This window comes from Poecilia reticulata, chromosome 17 (genome assembly GCF_904066995.2).
Source record: "Poecilia reticulata chromosome 17, P_reticulata-male-v2, whole genome shotgun sequence".
Taxonomy (NCBI): domain Eukaryota; kingdom Metazoa; phylum Chordata; class Actinopteri; order Cyprinodontiformes; family Poeciliidae; genus Poecilia; species Poecilia reticulata.
In genome coordinates, this window is record NC_088846.1 from 1,324,948 (window position 1) to 1,349,402 (window position 24,455).

The following is a 24,455-nucleotide window of genomic DNA, read 5'->3' on the forward strand; positions in this document are numbered from 1 at the left end:
TTAATGCATTACTAATGTCAGACACAGACCTGCAGCCCAGGGGTGGATCTATACGGGGGCCAACAGGGAACAGAAGAAATTATGCTAAATAAATGTCTTTTGTTAATGAGCAGTGGTGGGTTGTTATAACCTTCACAATTTTACTTTAACATTGAATTAAAAATTATGGTGCCACACTTTTAGCTTCTGTATGGAGACAGGATCAGACTTTCCATCTGCCAGGGATCTGCAACCTGGATCTCTGGAGACACAATGGCTCTTTGGCTCACTTATTAGATCAAGTGATGAAATATTGCTCTGTTTTTTTTTTATTTCATTTTTTTAAGTGTCCCCATGAAAAAGCACTGACTACCCTGGCCCTAGTGGTAAATTTGATCTAGAACCAGCCTCCAAACCCAACTCCTTATTTGTATAAATATTTTGGTAATACGTTTTACAATACCAGAATTTTCACATAACTTATGCTTTTCGAGCCCTGTCTGAGGACACATTTTGATTATTAAATTAGGTCTTTTGATCAGTTACTCAGTACTTGAGCAGTTTACCAAATTCATTTTACACTTACTTAATTAATCAATCAGATATGCTCTGGTTGGAGTACAATTTTGGAGTGCTCTATGCATGAACGATTGCTCTATGGGTTACTTTTTAAAAACATAAACATTGCCATAAAATATTATCTATCACTGCAGTGCCCATCCCACCCTATGAGAGTAGGATGACGCGCCGTGGTGGGCGTCCCTTATTTTCATTTCTGAAAGGTGGGAACCCTAGTTAGGTGTCTTCCCCATTCCCTTAAATGGCAGTGAAGAAGTGTAATCTAGATTTTTAATAATTATAGACATGTATCCAACTTACCATTTATAAAGGGATCCACGATTAGATGTAACAATCAACTTTACTTCGGAAATATTTATTTTAGATGTAAAAACAATACAGTAATAATACTGTATGTTATTTAGTTTTTATACATTTCAATAAAATATTGTCACCCAAGCCATTGTTGTTCATGCTGCAATGCAATATGGGCAAATTACGTCAAATATTAAAACTCCAGCCAAAACAGTGATGAGTAACGTTATTAAGCCTTTTCAAATTGAAATCAATGCGAATGTAGAAATAACAAACGATGATGAAGATGAGGAGGACCAAACAAAAGAAGAGGACAGAGGACCTGATGTTTGTTGCAGCTACCTTCATCTTCGTAAATGAAACACTGAATGACACTTACCTCTGGTCAGAATGTGTGATCCGGTAAGTACTTCTATAACTCTGTGTCCGGTTTGGCTATAGCTGTTTAGGGTCAGTAGTGGTTTCACATTCAGTACCGGTGTTCTAACTCCGTTAGCATTTCCAAAAGTAATAGCTCCGTTCACTAGCGGAAGGGTTAGGGGGTTAGGGTTAGGGTTAGTCATCACTGGCTATGCTGACCTTTACCTTTTCATTAATATCTTCAAAGCCAAAGCAGCACAAATGAAAATTTTTGCTGCACAAACCAGCACAAACATAGCCGAGTTGATTGACACCCATTTTGTCTGATTTGAAGAAGTTGGGGGGGCTGGTTGACCTGGGATCACCTGACCTTTTGACCTTTACCTTTTCATTAATATCTTCAAAGCCAAAGCAGCACAAACGAAAATTTTTACTGCACAAACCAGCACAAACGTAGCCGAGTTGATTGACACCCATTTTGTCTGATTTGAAGAAGGTGGGGGGGTGGTTGACCTTGGATGACCTCTAGAAACATTTCTTGATATCTTTAAAATGATAGCAGCACAAACGAAAATTTTTGCTGCACAAACCAGCACAAACGTAGCCGAGTTGATTGACACCAATTTTGTCTGATTTCAGGAAGGTGGGGGGGCTGGTTGACCTTTTGACCTTTACCTTTTCATTAATATCTTCAAAGCCAAAGCAGCACAAACGAAAATTTTTGCTGCACAAACCAGCACAAACGTAGCCGAGTTGATTGACACCCATTTTGTCTGATTTGAAGAAGGTGGGGGGCTGGTTGACCTTGGATGACCTCTAGAAACATTTCTTTATATCTTTAAAATGATAGCAGCACAAACGAAAATTTTTGCTGCACAAACCGGCACAAACGTAGCACAAACGTTTGACACCAACTTTGTCTGATTTGAAGAAGGTGGGGGGGCCAACTTCACTCAGGTAGCAGCCGCACTTATGTAGGGGGAACATATTATTTCAGGTGGCTGAAAGAGCTAAGATATTTTGCTTCCCCCTCCTAACTTTGGGAAATAAAGAGCAAATGTTTTCAAACTTGCAGGATTTCTTGTTGATCATAAGGGGAATTAACACAGTAAAAGACTTTGCAGGTAAATTAATTTGTTTCCAATTTATGGAGGGGGAACATATTTTATCAGGTGGTTAAAATACTCCCCCGCGCCCCCCATTCTAACTTTGGGAAATAAAGAGCAAATGTTTTCAAACTTGCAGGATTTCTTGTTGATCATAAGGGGAATTAACACAGTAAAAGACTTTGCAGGTAAATTAATTTGTTTCCATTTTATAGAGGGGGAACAGATTTTATCAGGCAGCTGAAATATCCATTCTCTCCCCTTCTCCCTCCATAACTTTGGGAAATAAAAAGCAACTGTTTCCAAATTCTCAAAAATTATTATGTGTTATTATGTGCATACTAGACATTTCCTTAATTTACATTAGAATGGGATTGACCAAGAAGTTTACACTCTGATCTTTTCAGGAAATCTTTATTTTTGTGCCCTGCTATCGGCCAGCTTCCCTCCTCCTCCTTTATCAGAAATGAAAAATTATAAACGTGTTGGAAACCTGTGTTTGTTGACTGACTTTTATTTGTCAGGCTTACGAGACAAAAGCTGAAAAAAGATCGATTCTCTTCGCGTTTAAAATAACACAAAACAGCGTAAAAAGACCTGCACACAAGAGCTCGTTTATTTATGTATGTATTTTTATTTTGATAGCTGCCGATTAAACTGAAAGTTACAACACTGACATGATTATATGAGTAGCTTTTACAGAGAAATCGATCAGAAGCGCCATGAAAATGGTCAGATCCGCCGGATCCGCCTCTCTGGCTGCAATGCGCGCTCCCGACACGGGGAACAGATTTTTACAGGGGAACAGAATTTCTTCTTGCTTTCAAGTGGGAAATTATGCAGATTCGCCTCACTTTTTAAAAAAGAATTACAGCCAACAGTGACACAGTTGCCTGTGACTGTGTGACTCACTAAAATTACACCAGTAAAAGGCAATATGATAAACAACTATTCAAATAAAAATTAGCCTTCCCGTGTTTACACTGTAGATTCCAGTACACAATGGACCAAAATGGGAACAACGGTGACTTCCATGGGTGAAAAATATAACAAAAGATATACATTTTTGAAGTAATTATTAGTTTTGGCATGTCACAAACAGCATTTCTTTAGTTAATAGGAAAATTACAACATATTTAGGCCAACACATTCAACTAATTCTGGATCAATTTAAGTAAAATTTTAGAAAAGCTTGTTTTTATCCAAATAAATACTTTTTAAAATGACACTGGTGTTTAACGAAAGTATCAATCTGGTTTTAGGATGAATCACAGTACAGAGACAACCCTTTTAAAATTTGTAAATTATTTGACATGTAATCTGGATTCACATTCAAACTCTCAGTCCTTGTACTGTTGGATCTGAGTGTCGCCTTTGATACAGTGGATCATTAAATTCTTTTGAATAGATCACAGCAGTGGTCCCCAACCCCCGGTTCGCGGACCGGTACCAAGCAGGCTGTGGATATAAGCAACACTTTGGGTGTCATCGTCTCTCATCACTCCCAGATGGGACCATCTCGTTGCAGAGAAACAAGCTCAGGGCTCCCGTTAGTCATTATCGTGAGTTAAAATTTTCACGAAAGTAAAATGTTCGTTTTTGTGGCGCATCTGTATCTTATTTTGAAGGGATATGTAAATGTTACCATAGCGACTAGAGTCAGAGAGCATTTGGGCAGTGGTCGAGAGGAGATGAGTAGAGCTTGTGAGTCTTAAGTCTGATTTAGACGGAAAGATTTAAGGATTGTCGGCCGATTCTCCAAACCTCTGTGACCACAGAGCTGATAAAAGTACAACAGGTTCGATCGGTTCGTGTGTCCAAGGCAGGAGCAGCACGAACTGATTCTAGTCAAGAACACCGCGATTCCAGAAGAAAATCCACAAAACTCCCAACATAGCATACGGGAATTTAGAATGACCAAACACGGATGACTATGTAGAAGCAATAGTGATAGTTTGTGGAGTCATTTTAAGAGATAAAAGACGTAACAAAAAGAAAAGGCTGTGGATAAAAGACGACGAGAGCAGCCGCTCTATTTGCTGCACTATGATTTGGAGATAACTGTGTTTTTTCATGGTTAACATTTTTAACTGAATAAACATAAACATATATAATAATGACCTTTACATATAATAATAAACATTTCCACGTATCATCTCCGATGTCCACCGGACTCTCAGTTGCGCGATATGTCAGCGGTTTGGGATTCCTTTCTGTTCTTACGTCACCGCGCTTTCTGATTGGCTGACGGTTCAGCCAATCAGAAAGCCCCCTCTTTCCCCCACACACCCGGGCCGCAGCAAAATTTCCAAGTCTTGACCGGTTCGCGGTAATAAAAAGGTTGGGGACCACTGGATTACAGCATCTGGTTGGCCTTTCTGGTACTGTTCTTCAGTGGTTCAGCTCCTATCTTGCAGACAGAACTTTTTTGGTCGGTATGGATACATGTTCCTCACAGATCCATGACGCTAATTAAGGTGTCCTCCAAGGCTCATTACCATTACAAAGTAAGGGATTATGGGTCCCCTACTTTTTAATTTTTACATGACTCCATGACAACATGATGACTCCACCATGTTGACACTTGGTGGAGTCATCAGGAACCATGGAATAAGCTTCCAGGGTTATGCTGACGACCCCCACACTCTTAGAAATGGCAGTAAATTTACGACGGAATTCCAGCAGTAACAAACTGTTATTCCAAAGTACGGTAGGATATTGTCAATTTGATGTCTTCTTCTCTTGTCACAATCAAGACTGACGACTGGCAGAAAACTACCTGTGCTGTGGCTGTGCTGGACCGGTGGTTTGATCTATGCGATAAAAGCTAAACCAAAATGTTTTTGTCTCCATAAATAATAATGATAATAAACAATGACATATTGGCTGACTCTTTTTTTCTTCATTAGTACGTCACGTTGGTGACTGAAGCGTGTTATGATGACTTTTACACATTTCTTCTGACAGGTTGGCAGAAGAAATCCTCTCCAGAATGTTTCTATAAGCTGACTTATTTCTATAATGCCTAATGTCTGAGTTGTGTTCATGGTAATTATTTCTGACATTTTTATGCTTTATGTTGTGGGTGGTGAAAAATGCTCTCCAGGGTAAACCGGGTGGACAAAGTATTTTGGTGGGTCTGGTTAATTTTGCTCATTTCTCTTTAAAATGTTTATTTATTATCCTAATGTGTATGCTATTCATCCTGTTTTCCTCCAAGCTGGGAAAACCAGGCATTCTTCTGTTGGTTCATGTGCTTCGTCCTACATCCAAAGACCACAAGAAGAACCAAAACAGCTCGTGTCAAACTGTGGACCATGCTTTAAGATATGTGCAGGTTAATCCTACTTCTTTGTAGAAGCACTTTCTCATTGACTTTGTTTGCTATCTGAATGTAGCTGTGCTACTAAATATATTTAATAATTTTTATTATTCGGCTTCTTATCATTATGTCAAAGATGAAAGCCAGTATTGAAGCCTTCCTCATTGCCGTGCAACCAGGACAGCCCTTCCTCCTGCATGTTGGTGAAAACAAGAGCAGCACCAAAGACACTTCACCATCAGTGATCACAAGATCATCCAAGGTAGCTTTTAATGAACTTTGAAATCACACTTCTCCTTCAGTGTAAAGTACCATGAATTCCACAACTACTTCTGCAAATTAATCCAGCCTAGTTTTCTACATTGATGTGACTTGCACGACAATTGAGGAGTTTAAGGTCCTTGCTTTTACTTTACCTGGCAGAGTGGACACTCTTTATTATGATGATCATTTAAATGCATACTGTATCAATAAGAGGATTTGTGTTATGTTCTTCCAATTAAGGACTTGGTTTATTACAGTCCCTGTGGCAAGCAGTTTTCTGCATGGTCAGCATTGAAGGCCGTATTGTCTTTGAGAGGGTCCAACCAACATTCCAGACAGGACAGTGTTGTCCATCTTCTTCATCTTCAGCCTCCAATGAGGCAGCCAAAACTTTGGTTCATTCAACGGTAAAACCATTCTTAGAATTTTTTTTACAATGACATGGTTTTAAAGCAAGTTATGATTAACATGTGACAAAGGTGGTGATGTTTTCTCTTTTACGTAATTAAAAACAGCTTTATTTATATATTGTACCAGCTGTATTCAGAATGCCAAACTATATTCTTAGGAATTTTCCCATTTTTGATTTTTTTTTTTTAGTCGCTTCATTGGGATTTACCCAGAAAGGGACACAAAAGCCGGTCATTGAAAGATGGTATGCAAAAAGACAGGAAAGACCATTCAAAAGAAAAAGTGTCAGTCAATGTTCAGGTTTCCACCCTCATCAAAAACCTGATGGACTTTGAGTGGCAACTCATTCAGGTTAGTTGTCCTTTTCTTTTCTTTGAAATATACTGCTCAAAAAAATAAAGGGAACACTTAAACAACACAATATAACTCCAAGTAAATCAAACTTCTGTGAAATCAAACTGTCCACTTAGGAAGCAACACTGATTGACCCAACGAGGGTCCCCGTTGTCAATCAGTGTTGCTTCCTAAGTGGACAGTTTGATTTCTCAAAGTTTGAAATCACAAACTTTGAAACTTTGTGTTGTTTAAGTGTTCCCTTTATTTTTTTTTTTTAGCAGTGTATTTCTGTTTCCATATTATTTAGGATCTAAATCAGTGTTTCTCAACCTTTTTCGGCCCAGCGTCCCCCTAGCCCTTATCCAGGTTCCTCATCGCCCCCCACCAAAGAATTTGCTGGCTCATTTGCACTGACCATTATTTTATCATTAATATTACTATCACTATTGTAGATGTTTTGATTTTATGCTTGTTTCTGTAATTTCCCAGAGAACAAAAGTCATGGGAATAGAAATTATTTTCACAGGCGTCTACGAAAAATGTAATGAGCATTCAAGTTAAAATTGGTAGGCCTGACAGCAGCCAATCAGAGCGGAAAAAATATTATTATTTTGCGCCATTTTCTAGTTGTTAAATATTCCACAAAATGACCAGATAAAAGATGAACAACATGACAGTTTAAACTTTGATATATTTCAAAACGATTGACCTCTGCAGCATTAAAACATGGATAGAACTGTAACTCATTAATCATAGCTCTTCTTCTCTTCAGTGTTTGTCAGTTTCTGGTGGTGCAGCTCTGTGCTGCCTTCAGGAGAATGGGACATCAGAGTATCATCCATAAAACTTCACCCTCATGGCATTTATTGTACAAACCAGAGCTTTCAGTGGAAAAACAAAAGTTCCAGGTCCTTTTAATGCCATACAAATATGAGACAGAAACATGGATTATATCTTTATATAGACCTGTCTATTGATTAAGTGTCATGGAGTCATCAGCCTCATGACATTAAAACTGACATGAAAAATAATATTGAAGAAATAAATATATCAAATCTAATTAAAAACATAAATAAGTGATCAGTTCTTTACTGTTATGGTCTGTAAGATATATTTATTCTCAGTACTAGATATGGTCTCAACAAACCCATGACACTTCAACAATATTATTTTACCTTTTATCTGGAAATAGTGTCTGTTTATTCTTGCCATACAGTCTCTGTATTAATTATTGCTAGAAAGGTCTTGCCATACCAGTTTATTCCTCTGTATTTACTTTAGTTTCTTAGTTTATTCTTGCATTTTGCTCTTCATTCATTTCCATTTAGTTTCCTTTGATTAGTATTATCCTCTCTTGGTTTATTGCTATGTTCACTTTAGTTTCTTTCCTCTTGCTAGATTTATTTTATCATTTGCTGACCATCGATTCTCTATTACTCTTCACCTTTTGTAATAAAGGCTGTTGCATATTAAAAAAAATCTTAGTCTGATTATAAAATGTTCAAACATGTTTAGCACTTTTACACAAGGAATGTAAGCAAAGTATCCCTTTTCAAATACTCTCCAAATCTCAGGTAAGACAATACAGTTTAATCAAACTATTATGTTTTTAGGCTTAACTTTAATCAGTCAAACCGATTTGCTCAGGAATATATTAAATATTTGAGTGAACCAAAATATTACAACTAGATGTTACCTAACTTAATATCTGTGTTTAACTGTCATTTAGGAAAGCCCAAATGAGTCAGGTGTTCTCCCGTGGTATGCTAAACCTGGACCAGCTGGCAGCAGGTGAGGGGAGCTGGGTGTTAATACAGCGAGAGCTGACGTCTTGGAAAACGTCGGACAGATATTGCAATTAGGTGATGCACTGATGAACCGAGCAGAAATGTGAGATTTATACATCTACATTCTCGGCTACAAACATTGTTTAAATCATGTTGTGTCACGGCTGCTAAGCAACATAACACCGAGGTGGAGGCTAGGCAGCTAGCTGAAGGCTACAGCTTCTCTGCAATGCTCTGCCTTCGCCGGACCCCTCTTCCGTAGACCGGTCGTTTCTCAAGCCCATGAAAGAATAAGCTTGAAAGGATGCAGACCCTGAATTCGGACACAAAGCTCTAGTGGTCTGGAACACTTATTTTTATATATATTTTGGCATCTCTTTTTTGTTTGCGTTTTTGTTGTATTTGTTTTTCTCGTGTTTGCTTCGCGTTTGCACCTGTCGGCCACCGTAGTATTTTAACGATTCTGTATTTTAGTTCTGCTGGAGTCCATATGGTTATGTGTATTTGTGATAAGTTGCATTGTGATCACTGTTATGTGTAGAGTGTTATGGGGTTCCACTGTCTGACTCTGCTGACTTCCACTCACATGTGATGGACCTGTCCTGTGGGTGGGGGGGAGCAGGAGGACGAGGACCGACGCTGATCTGACAGAACACCAGAAGAGCGGAGAGTTCAGTGTGTGTTAGCAGTGAAGCTATTCAGTTGAGTGTAACGGTTTGTTAGAGGCGCAGCTGCAGCCTAAGGAATAGCAGCTCGCTCTTATTTTTAATAAACCCTGTTGGCGGTACTACATCTGCGGTTTGTTGATGTCATTACAGTATTTACTTATAGTACACCACTTTAAAAGGTAATTACAGGATTGAAAAGGTAAATGTCCAGTAAAATACTGGTACCTACAGACGCCAGCTTTTTTTGTTTGTTTGTTTACCGTTTTTCTGAAAGAACGGTAAACAAAAAAAAGAAAAGAAAAACCTGGCGTCTGTAGCTACCAGTATTGTTTTTTTTTATCGTTCTTTAAGAAAAACTACTGGCAGCTACAGACGCCAGTATTTTACCGTTCTTTCATGGAACGGTAAAATACTGTAGTGTTCCATTAAGTATGCCGTATATAGAGGACGTCAATCCTTTTGTTGAACTGTCTAGCTTGTGACTTAAATATGATTCAAGGCAGGTTTCAACCGGAATTGCTGGACATGTCTCACTAGACTTATCTTTAATCCAGCCTCTGATCTGTAATAATTTTAAAAAGTTGTTTTTAGGAAGAGTGAGCGTCGCTCCTTCACCCTGACGTTCCTTACCTCGGGGTGGGGGGCTGGGGGGGCGCCGATCTATGTTTTCGCATCCACCTGAATAATGTGTAGTTGCGCCACTGCATACAGGTCAGCTACTACTTGAATTTTCCTATTTCTCCAACCTTGCAATGTTGAATCAGCAGTATGATTTGAAAGATTAGGGTTGCCCCACAAGGGTGTACTTCTAAGGAAATTAATATTTACATCTAAAAGTGAGGGAGACTTCTGCCAGGCGGTAAATGTGTTCAGAATTATTGTGTTGCCAGGCTTTTTCTATCGCCTATGAATGGAATATCCTTTAAGGGCACATGCTTCATCTCATGTCGCTCTACTGAGATCCATCTGGCTTCGCTTTTTTCTGCATGCAGCCAGATCCAAATCGGTCTGTACTGAGAGGCGATGTAGTAATTACTAAAATTTGGAAGATTGAGTCCTCCCCTTGAATACTGAGCCGCCTGTAGCGAGGTTATCTTAACCCTGGGGTTCTTTTGCCTTATGAAGAAATTCATAATTTTGTTAAGCTCCCTGAAAAACGTTTTGGGAATAGTTATTGGAAGGTATTGATATAGATATATATATTTAAGCAAAGTATTCATTTTAATGGTATTGATTCTGCCTGAGCAATAAAGGTAGATCCATCCATCTTTGGAAGTTTAGTTTTTTCCATTAACTTTGTATAATTTTGTTTAAATATGTAATCCTCTGATTTACCCACTTGGATACCCAGGTATTTAAAGCCATTGTTACACCATTTTAATGGGTTAGTAAGAGTTCTAATATTATCATCCTGCATGGTAGAATCTCACTTTTAGTGCAATTTAATTTATATCCTGAGGCTGCACTGTATGCTTTAAGGCAGGGGTCCCCAAACTTTTTCCTGTGAGGGCCACATAACTTTTTCCTTCTCTGGTGGGGGCCGGAGTCAGTTTGTAACAGAAAAACATTTGCAGGAGTGCCTAAATGTAAAAATGTATTGTTTTCCAGAAAGCACAATCAAATAACCCTATCCGGGTTCTTCGCAGAACCAAAGTCAGGAAATAAATAATAACACTATTAATGAAATAAATAATAACCAAATAATCCTCTCTGGGTTCTTCACAGAAAAAATCCAGGAAGTATTATAGTCCGTATTTTCCTAACTATGAGCCGCATCGGACTATAAACCACAACCCCAAAGTTTTTCTTATTTTATTTTTTTTAACCAGTAAACATACACATATAAGCCGCAGCTATCTCTGCTGGTCCAGGTTTTCCACAACGATGCAGCAGCAGCAGAGGGGCGGACACCCAAAATTTGAGTCATAACAGGTCAATTGAATATCACATTTATTACGTTTAAAAAGAAAAGTTGCCAAGTTTAGATTTAACTGAACTGATTACGGTAGTTTCCGAACAGTAACTGTAAAAGTAAAAGTGCTGATCCTTCCTGTTGCTACTAGCATGTGCTAAAACAAAATGGGCACGTTCTTCTTCTTTAGATTTCAACAGCAGCTTGCATCCATTATTGTTGCACTACTGCCATCTACTGGATCCTAATATCTATACCTCAAATTCTCATAATGATCCCAGTATTATTTAAAAAACTGTTAAATAGCATTTTCCCTCAATGCTATTTAACTGATCAACATTCTCAAATTTCAATTCCCTATTAAAACCTAATTCCGTTTTAATGGGCGCGTTCTTCTTTTATTTCCAATTTTGACTTCCAATGATTCACTTTGTAATGGTCTTTCTATGGTGTCTTGTACCAAAACTAACCATCAGCCAAACTCCTTTCACACGAGTCTGGATTAATTAGTTCTTCCTTTATTTCCATGTAGAATGGAGCGAAACTGTCAAAACACAAATAACTCAGGATGAGCTCAGCTTACAGAAGTGTTTTACATTCAGTTACACACATTAGAAATACAACTGATACAACAGCTACCTCTGAATGCTATGAGCGGCAATGCTATGTAACGACCTGAGAAATCTTAGCAGCCTGCTAGTTAGCAATGACGTAGCACATAATCAAATCGCCCGCAGGTATTTCCAAAACTAATTCAATAAACAAGTTACTTATTTTATCATATGTTAACATAAAGGCTCGTTTCGAAGTATAAGCTGCTACTTACAGGCATTGCTTCGAAGAACTCGACCTGGAATGCGGCGTTCACAACAGACCCGTGTGTTCATCTGCTCTACCGCTAGCAAACAACCGTACTGATTAAATAACATAAAAGTCAAGCAGTTCCCTAAAAGTCCAACAGATGGCAGCAATGCGCCATGCAAAACAAAACACCCACACTTTACAGGACACACTTCCTGCTAAAGAGCCCCCTGGTGGTTGAAGAAAAATCCACATATAAACCGGAAAATACAGAGAGCATGCAGAATGCTCTCTGTATTGTTCAGGGGGCCGGACCAAATGTGGAGGCGGGCAGGACCCGGCCCGCGGGCCATAGTTTGGGGACCACTGGTTTAAGGCATTCTAAAAGAGGGGGGATTGAGCTGTATGGCTTGGTTATATATAACAAAAGATCATCTGCATATAATGAGAGTTTATGTTCATTTCCACCAAATTTGATTCCAGTTACAGAAGTGTTGGATCGGATAGCAGCAGCTAGAGGTTCAATTGCAAGTGCAAAGAGCAGTGGGGAGCTGGGACAGCCCTGCCTACAACCTCTAGATAAGGAAAATGTAGTAGATAGAACATTATTGGTTAGTACATTAGCTTTTGGATTATTAAATAGTGTATTAATGTATTGAGTAAATTTCTTTCCAAAGTCCATAGCTTCTAAAGTTTGAAATAGAAAGTTTGGTTCAATCCTTTCAAATGCTTTGTTGGCGTCCATAGAGATTATTAACATAGAAATTATTATTTTTTAGCTGTGTTCATTATATGGATCAGCCGTTGTACATTATCTGCTCCATGTCTATTTTTAACAAATCCAGTTTGATCAGCATGTATCAATTTTGGTATTGCATCCTTAAGTCTAAGAGCAATTAATTTAGATTGTATCTTATAGTCAGCATTTAGGAGACATACGCACCACATTTCTTTTTATCCTTGTCTGGTTTTGGAAGTAGAATAATTGTTGCAGTTTCCAATGAGTCTGGAAATTTAGTATTTTCCAAAGCTTCTTTAATCATGTTTATGAGAGGAGTCAACAATTGTTTTGAAAAGGTTTTATAATATTCGACTAACAGGAAATCCATCTGGCCCAGGAGTCTTGTTGTTTTGTAAAGAATTTAAAGCTTGAAATATTTCCTTTCTGATATATCTGCCTCAAGGGATTCTCTGTCCTGTTCTTGTAACATGGAAAGCGTTATTCCTCCAATAAATCCTTCTACCTCATTATCCATATTATCTTGCTCTGATCTATATAATTTTTCATAAAATTGTTTGAATTCTGCATTTATTATAGTTGGATTGTCAAGAACCCTGCCGTCATCCGTTTCTATTGTTTGTATAAACCTTACTGCGGTTTCCTTCCTAATTTGCCATGCCAAAAGTTTGCTTGTTTTGTTCCCAAATTCATAATAGTGATACCTAGTTCTGGCCATGATTGCTTCCTCTTTATTGGTAAATAGATTATCATATTGCATCTTTGTTTTAATTAATGTGTTAAGGTGTTCCTCCTTTTTTGTAGCAATATACTTCTGCTCTAACTTCTTAATGTCACTTTCCAATTTAATCAGCGTCTCTCTATTTTTTTTAACCTTGTAAGCACTATATGACAAAATATGTCCCCCTCATAAAAGCTTTGAGGGCCTCCCATATATTGGCATGTGTTGAAGTATTATAGTTGGCTTCTAAAAATATTTCAATATTATTGGTCATATATGCAACAAATTGGGGATCCTTCAACATGTAATTTTTAAATCTCCACCTATAATCTGTTGCCTGCAGACTGTCGATCATCCAGGTGAGTTTAATAGGGTTATGGTCCGAGAATGTAGCTGCAAGATAAGAGCATATTGTCACTTTGGAAATCATCTCTTTAGACATTAGGAATATATCAATTCTAGAGTGTGTATTGTGTGTTGCAAAAAAAAAAAATCTTTCTGATGTGCGTGTCAGTGCGTCATACATCAATAATTATAATTATATATAACCAGACCCTGCTTTAATGACGCTGCAGCCTTTGAAGTTGTTTTAGGAGACAATCGGTCCAGAATTGGGTCCAGGACCAAGTTAAAGTCTCCACCTATAATGCACTGGCCTTTAATTGTGGCCAGTTTCATGATAAAATTATTAAAGAATAGTGGGTTGTCATAGTTAGGACCATATACATTTATCAGTGTGGTTTTTTCCTCTATTTATTTCACAATCCACCAGTAAGACTCTGCCATTTTTATCCTTCTCAACCAAGTTTAATTTAAAGTTCAAGTGTTTTCTTATAAGTAGATGACTTTCAAGAAAGTCATCTTGCATTTACTCAAGATGATTTTATTGAATAAATGCAATATCTGTTTTCTGCTTCTTTAGATAGGTCAGCATTTTCTTCCTTTTGATTGGCGAATTAATACCCCTAATATTCCATGAAATACATGTTAAATGATCCATTGGTTAAGCTCTTTGCATAGATGTCTGGCCAAGATGGCGGCTCCAGTTCCCCATCTGGGACATACTTGATTATGCACCATATTTACATTGGTAGTTAATTTGAACTTTTTTGTAAGCGTTTGATTTTCATGGAGAGACCATACATTCCCCAAAATACACACAAACACCCCCTCTACCCCCACAAAACTCTGTCCTATAAAGAACCCATAACAGAGGTTAGGTAGGAAATTCTCCTAAACAACCTTTACATCGCTGGCAGCTCCAGCAACTTAGTTAAATTGACTACTCATGACATTCTACATATGTTTCCAAAATTTACCATACTGAGACTCTTAAGCATACTTTTATTTCTAGCCGTTTAGACTATTGTAATCCCCTGCTTTCTGGTCTCCCTAAAAAAAACTCTGCACACCCTTCAGCTGTTATAAAACTCTGCTGCTCCAGTGATAACCAAGACCAGAAGGCAGGCTCGCATCACACCTCTTTTAAAATCTTTGCAGTGGCTCCCAGTATGTCTCAGGATTGATTTTAAGATTATTTTACTGGTTTTTAAGTGTCTTAATGGTCTTGCACAATCTTAAACTTGCAGAGCTGCTAATACCTTATGAGCCCCTGAGGTCCTCAGGCACTGGACTATTAACAGTTCCAAGAGTCAGAACACACATTTATGGTGAAGCTTCTTTCCAATATTGTGGCCCCCGTTTGTGGAACAGTCTGCCAGAGAACTTGGGGGCTCAGTACCCACCTTTTTAACTCTATTTCCTGAATTGGATCATTTCCAATCAGTTTATGCATTTTCCATAGAGTTGTGTGTTTTTCCATGTGGGGGTGGGTAATTGTTTTTTTTTGTTGTGGGTTTTGGGGGGGAAGGTTATCTGTACAGCACTTTGAGCCTCTTTTAGCATGACGGGTGCTTTATAAATAAAATTGATTGATTGAATGATAGATTGAACACTAAATTTAAAGTACTTTGAGATTTACATGTATATTATGAAAAAAGTTGTATTATTATCATATTCCCCCATTAAATTTTTATATAATTGGAAACCGTTTATACCCACAATGTGGACAGATCATTGTATATAGAACAGAATAGAATAGAATAGAAATGCATTTGCACCAGCAGTAAAGTGACACGGAAATGGAATTTTACAGTTTCACACAAATGCAAAAGTACGAAAGCAAGAATGAAACTGGGGGTTGCTGTGGTGGTGCAGGGTCCAAGCAAAACCCACATATGGAGGCCTTGGTCTGGTGAAGTTTGCCGCATGTTTTCCCCCTCTCTCATTACCCACTCTCCTGTCAATTCACTATCAAATAAAGGCAACTGGAGCCAATAAAACCTTTAAAAAAGAATGAGACTGTACAATAAACGCAGCATAAGAAAACATAGCTACGGTGACCACCATACTTCATGTCGGTTGTGCTGACCCAACCCACTGATGGGTGGGTACAATCTGTTATCATTCTGCAGTCTCAGAACCTGCATGCAGCTGTCATCAGACACAAAGCACACTATTTCACTCTTTAACACATTTACAGACATTCAGATCATTTGGAAAACATTACTAGTAAAAATACATCTTTCTTTAAGATTTCTTTTCTCCATCTTATTCTATTTTTAAGTTCAGTCATCTCATATTTTGGACTTACTACACAAAATTTATGGATATTAACATTGTCTTTAATTTCGGAAATCCAAAAGTAATTGGTTAGTTTGTTTGTGTGATTACAATGAATTTGGTCAAACTCATCAGTTAATAGTCCAGACAGACCCCCAAACTGATATTCTTAGATGATCCTCCCAAAAAATCTGCAACAGTCAGAAAAAATGTGTTGGGAACCGGGGTTTGTTGTTTCTTTGTGGGTTTTTCTCTGTTTGCCTGCTGCTTCCCCCTTCACCCACTAGATGGGGACAGGAGGTTGCACACTGTGGAGGGCGAAACCGCTGACTCAGCCGGTGCACCTGTGATCTATCAGGCAATCATCCTGGAGTATATGAGGAGCAGGCTGCCAGCACCTTGAGTGTTTGCCAGTTTTAGTATTCTGAGCCCTTCTGAGCTAGCTCTGTTTTCCCTAAAGATTCTTCTAGAAATTGATCCTTGTCGCCTCTTTCTCAGGTGTTTACCTGTGACGCCCTGGAGAAATCCCTTGTGAAGCCTGAGACCTGGTCTTCAGGATTTTCCTCCTTTGTGACGCCATGGATATTACCCACTGGTTGCCCGAGTCTCTGGCTTTCTCATTGATTCCCCTCGGGACGTTGTGGCTCATTACCCACTGGTTGCCCGAGTCCCTCCTTCGTCTCTTCAGAACTACAATAACCTGTTCCTGGATTCTCAGCTGGCAGTCGGTCCACTCCTCACTCCTCTTCGCTTGTACTTGCCTGTCCGCCCTCCACCGCAGTCTCCTCATCTCCAACAAAGAACTCATTCCGTCAAGATCTCACTGGAACCTAGATCCAGGGGCAAAGTGATGACACTTTCCCCTATAGAGGGGAAAAGTGATGACACTTTTAATGCAAAGTTGCTCTAAAAGTTGCATTGAAAGCCCATTAAAAGTGCCAACTTTGCATGATTTTGTAAATTATGATCATTTAATGCAAAGTTGGCATTTTTAATGAACTTTCAATGCAACTTTGCATTAAAAGTGTCATTATTTACCGAATGACATTTCATAACCATCAGAGACATTTATAAGAACTCGTTCATGTTCATGACAGATGTTATGTCATGTTTATGATGGTGTCATGTCAGTCTTATGCACACCCCTTCAAATAAAGTGTTAGCCTTTTTTCTGTCTGTCTTTTTTGTTTTTTTGGAAAGTGGTTCAAATGTTTTGAAAACATTTTCCATTCAGAAAATTTGGTCTGCATAGAAACCATGCAGAGGTGTGGCTGCTGAAATGACATAATTTGACCATGTGTCAGGCATAAATCAATATTCAGTTTGACCTTGTTAGTTTAAACAAGGTCAATGTTTAGAATTTTTGTTATAAGGTCATATTCTAGATGTTTTATTTTATTACATGTAGTTAGGCAGTCCATTGTTTCAGATGTTTTAAATGTGAAGAAGCAGATCAGTTTTCTTAAGATTTCTGTCTTACCTTGAGAGTTTTAGATGTTCCTCATCCACTCTATTGACCTGCGTATCAAAAAGCAAGAGGTTCTGACTGAAGCATGCAGGTGACGAGGCTTTAGCAGAGACTGCCTTAAATCTTTGGAACAAGGAAACCAACATCTATGAATTCTTTAAGAGGATTCAGATGTTAACAGTTTAAACAAAAGATAAGACGTCTCTTTATCAGCAAAGACAAAAAACTTAATGCTGTAGATCACACACACACACGCACACACACACAATCTTTTGTGTTCAGCCCAAACCAAGCCTCATGTTTTTAGATAACTATGAACTAGACTTAATAATACCCCATCAGGACAGCACCTTGGTCACAAACAGGTTAGAGGTTTTAAGGTCATAACGCCACAGAAATGGAAAATATGCAAACTGGAAATCTTAAAATTTAAGATAGTGTTAAGATCATACTGCTGCCTATTTTAAACCTGGCTTTCTTTTGCTTACACATTTTTAAAATGTGCAAGATGTTTGATGGTTGTGCAGAACCATTGAAATTATTTTTAGAGGGGAAAAAACATTTTTAATATCTGCTATAGGTCAACTCTGAAGCTATCATGCAAAACTGATTTTTTTTTTTTAGATTTATGTCAGCTGCTTGTGGAAAAGCTAAGATGAAAATATTCTGTCAGTGGTTTATGTTATGTAACGAAAACAGTTTTGAAAATGCAGTTTATCTGCAATTCAGGGAGTGTAAATGTAAGTTTTTATATCGAAATCTGAAAAACAAAAAACTAGTTCAAGGAAGATTTAGTTTGGCTCAGTTCTGTTTTGTTTTCAGTTACAAATTTTAGATCTTCAGATTCAAATCTGCTTTTGTTAAGTTCAAATCAATAAGAGACCCCACAGGGTGTCAATATCAACCAAATCCAGTGAAAAAATATTCAAAACACTACACAGAAATGGAAAGTTTAACTTTTATTAAACCCATTTCAATATTACAGATCTTCAATGCACAGCTCATACAAAACAGCAGTGGGGCACAATTTATGTTATTGTATCATCAGCTGAAAACTGCCTGTCATAAGTCTGATAATATATCAGATCAGAGACAGAAATAACAGCAAACACATCATCTCTATTCTGAAAGCATTCAGATGATCATCAGTTTCAACACTATCTGTACCAACATTGTCCACATAAACAGAATCTAGTGTCTCCATGTGCTTTCATCATGTGCTACTTGAACCCAGAATGTGTAAAAAACAGATGAACTATGTTCCCCACATTTCAAATGCAATTTGTTCCCTGGATACAAAGAATGACTAAATTTCAAATGCTGAAAAAGATTTGAAGAATTTCTGTGCAAATGTAACACGTTGGTATATTTAAGTGTTATTAATTCTCACTCTGATTTCCTTGACTCTGGGGCTCTCCTTTGTTGTTGCCACATCAATCCCATAAACTGTTGTTTGGATGAATGTGTAGAAGTTGAGGAGTGCTGCATCGTAGGACACAGCAAACACAAAGTGCGCCTTAAACAGTTCATCAAAGGCAGCCACTGCAGTCTGTGCCACACAAGGAATGGGCTTCTGATCCAGGATGATGTAGAACTTCTGAATATTGCTCTTCTTTACTCAAACGCAGAGGAGGAACGGCTGTGCAGATCCAACTTTGCCAAGGAATGTCGCCATGCTTGTCCCCACCTAAGATTGAGAGACGGCACATTAGAAATAATGGTTTTAGTCTCTCTCAAGCAACAAATTAAGAACACTTTCCACCTTCCTTTAGCTGTGAACATGCCACAAAAGGGGATGTGACTTGCTAGGAAACTGTTGTGAGCTTAAGTGAAAAAATCGCTTCTAATGGGCTCATACAATTCTGTGTGCCATTATGTTCCCACCACCAATTTTGTCATAAAATTAACCCTGATCCCTCCCACCCACCCCAAAAATAGCTATAAATTCATAATACAGCATAAAAACCCAATTCAAAAGCTCAGTTAATCAAATCTGAGACTTTCTTACCAAGCCTGGTGTATCTAAGAATCTTGAAAAGTGATCCAAGATGAGTGATGACTGGTCCAGATCATGTAGCATATTCTGTCTATGCTTAAATGTTGCCTTAATTTTCTCCTTAACAACGTCCTGGTCTGATGCATGCTTCATTATGAACATTGCTTCTTTGCATCCATCACCAAACTGCTGTTCAGATGTTGAGATCTCCCTCTGAGTTTTCGGGCCACCTTGATGAGCAGACCTGGAGGTACTCTTGAAGTCACTTGCAGTGCTCCGCTGAATGGTTTTTAATCGATAGGCCAGGTAGCCCGGTCCACTTTGAGGATTGTAGAAATGCTCCTATCACATAACAGAAAACACAAAATGTCGATTACATTGCGTTCAAAAGGACAATTACACAGGTAATTGACATTGTAAAAAAAATGAAGAAGAAATCCAAATAGATTATGACAAAAGAAGAGAATCTTCAGGAACTCATGCAGCCTTGCATATGTTTCCTTCACACTCAGAAAAATACATTTTCAGCATGTTGGGCAGTAGCGCAACTACACATTATTCAGTTGGATGCGAAAACATAAATCGGCCTTACCTGGGGAAGGTAATCCTAATTGTGGTTGGATGGTGTTCCGCCCTCCCAAACTCTGTGCACGGTTGATTAGTGGGCGGGGCGAACGCCTTTATAGTTGTGCGGGCCGCTGCAAGGTGCGTGCGTCTTTGTTTCTCCCACTGTTGCTACGGTCAGCGGCTACATGTCGGCTTGTGGGTTTGGTCGACTCGTCTGCGATCGTAAGTGGCAGTTGTGGCTGAGATCATGGTTGGTTTTTGGGTGCTACACCTGTCGTGCGTTTCTGCAGTGTTGTTCTGATGGCGTTGCCGGCTGCAGCTGGGGGTTGCTGTGGCGTGCGGCTTCCGTCTGGTCCTCACCTGCTGACCCGCTTCCTCCCGGGTTAGGCAGTGTTTCCACCCCTGGGTAAGCTACCTGCTATTTAGCTTTTGATTTATTATCTGGATCCACTGTTAATGGGTTTTCTGTTTCAGGCACCTGATTGTGTTTGGAGCTGCAGTGCTTTGGACGCTCTGCTGTCTTGTCTTGCCATTGTTTTGGCCGCTCTCAACTAAACCCGTTCTCAGGTTCCTTTTGTTCCAGGGACCGAGTGGGGGGGTGGTTGCGTCGTTTTTAAAAAGAAATGTTTTAAAGAATTGTTTAATAAAATATTGTGCACTGCTAAATCTGTGTTCGGGTGCATTTTGTTACTTAAAAAAAAAAAAAAAAAAAACTCCACCTGCTGGTCACATAATGAATCCAGTTTGTTTCGTAAAACGGTTGAAACAAGTCCACACAGCACAGAACTTAAGGAGCTCTGATCGCCCTGGTGCCACATAGAAGATGGCGGATGGAGTTGCGTATGACTCAGCGCTCCATGAGGGGTCTACGTATTAATGTCTATGGCTGGGGGTGCTTGAGCACCTGCCCCTTTTGCGCCTTGCCCCCAAGTGCCCTTTTGGTCAAATTTTTTTTATTTATGTCAGGATGGGTGGTGGTTGATGGTGAGGAGAGGACGCAGGACCCAGGTATAGATGAAAATGATGATTTAATGGAAAAACTCAACAGTCCAAAAACAGGCAGGAAGCACGGCAGAGCGGAAAACACAGAGGCTCAGCACCGGTAGCAACTGACTTAAAACAAGGACTGACGCGATGAGCTAAAGCCGGCACAGGACTTTACAGTTCAACTGTGCCGGCAGACTAAGACGCGTTTGACAAACTTGGACAAGGACCCGACCAGGAATACAGACAACAGGCGGGACTAAATACACATGGGGTAATCAAGGGAACGAGACACACCTGGGACAATCAACGGGGAAGCGCCGATCTACCTGAATAATGTGTAGTTGCGCCACTGCCTTTGACCTTTTGCCCGTGACGCATGACGCAATTGCCTCTCGCGCAGTGAGATAAGGCGGCTAACTGGAGCTCAACGTAGCGAACTTTCCAGATTACAGATCAGTTTTTGGTGAATAAAGTGGAGTAGACTTGCTACTTGTTAGATGATGGAAAACGTTGAAGTATTGTTTCTGCTTCAGCTCGGAGTCGCGGTTTAAGCAGAGAGGTAATGAAATACAACAGACACTGACAGGCCTCTGCGTCTGCCTTTCTCTGAAGAACTACTGAGGGGAGGAGACAGCCAGGTGAGGAGAAACTGTTCTTATCTATCAATTCAGTATTTTTATCATGCAGACATTAGGCTGTTGTTGTTGTGCTATTAGCTAGCTGATAGCTAACGACTTTGCTAGCAAAACAAGATAACTAAAAAGCTTCTTCCCTGTATCCTTAATGATATCAGTCATTCTTTAGTATCGCTTATGCAATAAGGGCACATCGCCCGTCCAAAACCTGCCATCTCCATAATGGATAAATGTCCGATCTTCTAATTTCCTTTGCTGCATAATGTACATTGCATTTATTCTAGCGTTAGGTAAATGTATCTTGAAGGAGAATAACACTTAAATAAAAGTCCAACAAGGATATTCATTTAGAATTAAAAATAACTCGCCCTGAACTATCATGATAGATATAATGTATGTAATTAAAGTGTGTCATTAATGAAGGGGAAAAAACTCAACCCAGACTTTAAGTAGGTTTAGGATCTGGTTCGCAGAGTATTGTAATCAAAACATTTGGAATTGTAATTATTTCTTTTTTAAAAACAAAATGTTTTGTTTAAATAACTTTTTTCTAAATTAAATAACTCATTTTTGTCTCGTGAGCTTAAAAAGTTATTTGCCAAACATAAACTTATATTTGCACACATCAGAAATATTTTGTTGCGATTTTGAGCCCTGCCCAGGACGTCATGTGAGAAAAAAGTTTAAGCAAAACTCAGTAGACTTTTCTCATGGTGACATGCATCAACAATTCAATTTTTTTCTTTTTTCTGCAGTTCCACGTTAAAGTTTGATGCAGCTCTGCTTTTCTGAATGGACCATCTTCATCTCCACTGCAGCAAACAGGCAGCTCATTTTTATAGATTACAGTCCACTAAAGGGTTGCTTTGTGCCCTTGTTTATATTTTTAATAGTGTAATTCTGTAAAGACAAAATATGTCTGGTGGTCCAGCTCTGATTTACCGCAGTGAAGTTAGTTTCAAGTTGGATATTCGATATTCGAGCTCCGGGGAATAGCGGCGTTTAGCTAAAGGTTGATCCGATTCATGAACGCTAATGTCGGCCGGCGGTTCTCCACCGCTCCCGGCCGCAGCGCCCGAAGGTTCACTTAGGGACTGTCAACAAATTACCGAACTAAACCTTCCTGTCAAAGAATGTTAATAAATGCCTTGAATTGTAACACAATAACTAATTGAAAGTGCTATTTCATGCTTTTACATGAGACTCAATATCATCTATTAAATTTTAAAGTCATACAATATTTCAATTATTTTAATATTAAATAATAGAATGTTCTCTTCAATAGCTTCCAGGTCATGTGACCTATTGATTCAAAATCACTTTCAAATAATTATACTAGTCTCTATAGATGAGGCACAAACTTTTGTTTTCCATTTTTAGCCATTTTCCATTTTTTAGGAATTTTTTTTTACTCAAAATTGAGGGTTTTTCTTCAATAGCTTCCAGGTCATGTGACCTATTGATTCAAAATCACTTTCAAATAATTATACTAGTCTCTGTAGATGAGGCACAAACTTTTGTTTTCCATTTTTAGCCATTGTCCATTTTTTAGGAATTTTTTGGTCAAAATTTAGGGTTTTTCTTCAATAGCTTCCAGGTCATGTGACCTGTTGATTCAAAATCACTTCCAAATAATTATACTAGTCTCTATAGATGAGGCACAAACTTTTGTTTTCCATTTTTAGCCATTTTCCATTTTTTAGGAATTTTTTTTACTCAAAATTGAGGGTTTTTCTTCAATAGCTTCCAGGTCATGTGACCTGTTGACTTAAAATCACTTAGAAATTGTTCTACTAGTCTCTATAGATGAGGCACAAACTTTTGTTTTCCATTTTTAGCCATTTCCCATTTTTTAGGAATTTCTTGACTCAAAATTGAGGGTTTTTCTTCAATAGTTTCCAGGTCATGTGACCTGTTGATTCAAAATCTGTGTGAAATTGTTCTATCAGTCTGTATAGATGAGGCACAGTCATTTGTTTTCTATTTTAATACTTTATTTTTTAGCAATTTTATTTGTCAAATTTTAGTATGTTTTTGTTTAGCTTCCAAGACATTTGTCTTGGAAGCTTTGAAATTGCTTTATAAATCAATAGAGATGAGGCACCCTCCTTATTTCCCCATTTTAGATATTTTAATTTTTTTTTCCATAATTTAAATTAAAAAATATGATTGGTGTTTAATAGCTTACATTTCATGTGACCCACTGACAAGGAACAAAAAGGGTTAAATGGAATAGGTATGAGTGTGCACCACCTAGTCTAGTAGAATAATTTTACATTTATTTTGAATAAATTGGTCACATGACCCATAAGCTATTAAGAAAATTCAATCAATCAATCATCTTCCCCTTGTCCGCAGTCGGGTTTAGGGGTCAGCAGAGGCCCAGACTTCCCTCCCCCCAGCTCCTCCAGGGGAATCCCAAGGCGTTCCCAGGCCAGCTGAGAGACATAGTCCATCCAGCGTGTCCTGGTTCTTCCTGTGGGCCTCCTCCTGGTAGGACGTGCCCAAAAGACCTCACTAGGGAGGCGCCAAGGAGGCATTCTCATCTGATGCCTGACCCACCTCAGCTGGCTCCTCTCAAAGTGAAAAATCAGCGGCTCTACTCTGAGTCCCTCCTGGATGACTGAGCTTCTCATCCTGTCACTAAGGGAGAGCCCAGACAACGTATGGAAAAACATAATTTTGGCCGCTTGTGTTTGTAATTTTGTTCTTTCAGTCAAGACCCTTAAACCTATGCCATAGATAAAGGTAGGGACGTAGATCGACTGGCAAATAGAGACCTTCCTTTTTGATCCAGCTGCCTGTTCACCACGACAGACTGGTCCAGCTCCCACTTTACTGCAGACGCTGCGCCAATCCGTCTATGATCTCCTGTTCCATTTTTCCCCTCATTCTTAATGT

The 24,455-nt window shown here is 38.8% G+C and overlaps 2 long non-coding RNA genes across 2 annotated transcripts; both read left to right on the plus strand.

The window, feature by feature from the left end:
- The first annotated feature begins 1,987 nt into the window (after nt 1-1,987).
- Nucleotides 1,988-6,817, plus strand: LOC145547988 (uncharacterized). Its single transcript, XR_014084257.1, has 3 exons — nt 1,988-5,451; nt 5,539-5,655; nt 5,777-6,817. It is a non-coding gene; the product is annotated as an uncharacterized LOC145547988 (long non-coding RNA).
- Nucleotides 6,818-8,056: 1,239 nt separating this feature from the next.
- On the plus strand, nt 8,057-9,228 carry LOC145548125 (uncharacterized). The gene is made up of 2 exons (XR_014084420.1): nt 8,057-8,225; nt 8,381-9,228. It is a non-coding gene; the product is annotated as an uncharacterized LOC145548125 (long non-coding RNA).
- The last annotated feature ends 15,227 nt before the right edge of the window (nt 9,229-24,455 follow it).